Source organism: Lactuca sativa, chromosome 4 (assembly GCF_002870075.4).
Source record: "Lactuca sativa cultivar Salinas chromosome 4, Lsat_Salinas_v11, whole genome shotgun sequence".
Taxonomy (NCBI): domain Eukaryota; kingdom Viridiplantae; phylum Streptophyta; class Magnoliopsida; order Asterales; family Asteraceae; genus Lactuca; species Lactuca sativa.
Window position 1 is genome coordinate 317908096 of NC_056626.2, and position 2239 is coordinate 317910334.

General features: G+C 42.3%; 1 non-coding gene across 1 annotated transcript; it reads right to left on the minus strand.

Moving 5' to 3' along the window:
• Positions 1 to 700: 700 nt before the first annotated feature.
• Positions 701 to 807, minus strand: LOC111895138 (small nucleolar RNA R71). Its single transcript, XR_002851438.1, has one exon. It is a non-coding gene; the product is annotated as a small nucleolar RNA R71 (small nucleolar RNA).
• Between the last annotated feature and the right edge of the window lie 1432 nt (positions 808 to 2239).

Genomic DNA, 2239 nt, shown 5'->3' on the forward strand with positions numbered 1-2239 from the left:
ACACATCAAGTTTTTGGCGCCGTTGTCAGGGAACGGTTCCAAAATTAAGTCTAATTCCTAATTTTATCGATCCTTTGTGTGAGTTTTTCTTGCACAAAGTTATTTTTCAGTAATACAGTAAGTAGGTTAGGTTTTAGAAATTATTGGTTTCTTTTTAGAAGTCTATTAATTAGTTTAAATTTTTTTAGTTTTAAACAGGCTACTCGTCGAGTGCATTCGCACCTACTCGGCGAGTACCCTGCTGTTTGCCAAACTATTTTTCTTCTTCATCCTGTTTCATTTTTGTTCTTTTTACGCGGTTTTTCTTGTTTGTTTGTAGTTGTTTCATGAACCAAGGATTTGATACACCCTTGGTTCCTCCTCTCGAAGACCGGGAATCCGCACTAAGTAGGAACAAAGGAAAAGTCGTTGGAGAATCCGCTTCTTCAAAGAATTCCCCACTAAAGAACCTCAAGTCTGTTTTCAGCAAGAAGAAGATCACGAAGACGCCTACAAGCACTTGGATGAAGTTAATGATGTAGCGGATTACTTCAATGTTCCCAACGTGCCTCTGGAAACTCAGCTACTTCGCATGCTTCCGGTTACCTTGAAGGGTGCTGCAAAGGATTGGCTCAAGTCACTACCCCCCGGAACCATCACTACATGGGCTCAGCTGAAAGAAGAGTTCATTGATCAATTCTGCCCACCATCCAAGATATCTAAGCTCAAGAAAGCCATAGCCAACTTTGAACAACAAGCTAGAGAGTCACTATATGAAGCTTGGGAGAGGTACAAGAGCTTGTTAAGGAATTGCCCACATCACGACCTCAATAGTCAGCAAGAAGTCTCCATCTTTTATGATGGAGTAAATGTTACAACAAGGCAATTACTTGACTCACAAGGTCCACTTACGAAGAAGGCACCACCAGTGATCAAGCAGCTAATTGAAGAATTCTCTAAGCATTCTAGAGAATACCATAATCCAAGAAATGATGTAACAGGGGGGTCCGCCTATGCAGCTTCAGAAGACTTATCAGCAGTGATGGCCATGTTAAAAAAACATGGATAGGAGGATGGACAAAATGGACCAAACGATACATGCTATACAGGTGGGGTGTGAAAACTGCAACGGGCCTCATCTTACTAGAGACTGCGACTTGGATGAAAATGGCAACAAGAAGGTGCAAGTATGTTACTCAAGTGGGGACCGATATGATGAAGATTGACGAAAACCAAAGAAAGAGTGGCTCCCTTATGAAGAGTACAAGAAGGCTATGGAGGAGAAGTACAGGCAGAAAGGAAGAGGTTTTTAACAAAAGGAGGAGCCAACACAAGAAAGAAAACCAAGTTTGGAAGAAATGCTTACCAAATATGTAGCTACTTCAGAAAATTGACATAGTGATCATGATGCTGCAATTCAAGAAACAAGGACCATGCTTAGAAACCAGCAAGCATCTATCCACAACATAGAATCGCAGCTAGGGCAACTTGCTCAACAAATCAACCAAAGATCACCGGGCGAACTTCTTAGTAAAATCGAAAATAACCCACGAGGCGCGCACATAAACATAGTTACAACAAGAAGTGGGAACATAATCACTCCTCTGGCCCCTATTCAGAATGAAGCACCAAAAGAACTGCAGAAGGTGGATGCAGAAACTCAAGACCAAAATAAAAATCTTCAATCTGCAGAGCCTACTCGCCGAGTCCAGAATATGGACTCGACGAGTCCACTGCCAAACCCGAAAGAGCAGATTCCTGAAAAGCCCTTTCAGCCTCCATTGCCATATCCAGCCCGAGTTAAGAGAGAAAAGCAGGAAGAGGAGTACCAGAAGTTTCTTGATCATATCAAAGCTCTTCAAATCAACATACCCTTCATCGAAGTTGTCGCACAAATGCCAAAATATGTAAAATTCCTTAAGGAACTTCTCACGAATAGAAGGAAGATGGAGGAAGTGAAAAAGGTAGTTCTTAATGAAAACTGCTCAGCTGCCATGCTAAATAAGCTACCAAAGAAGAAGGGTGACCCGGGGAGCTTGACTTTGCCTTGCCAATTTGGTAACTTGGCTACCATTCATGCTTTGGCCGATTCGGGAGCAAGTGTGAACCTCATGCCATATTCATTCTTCAAGAAGCTGGACCTCCTGGAACCAAGACCAATTCGTATGGCGATTCACTTAGCAAACAAGACAGTCACTTTTCCAAGAGGCATATGTGAAGACTTATTGGTCAAGGTGGACAAGTTTGTATTTCCCGCAGA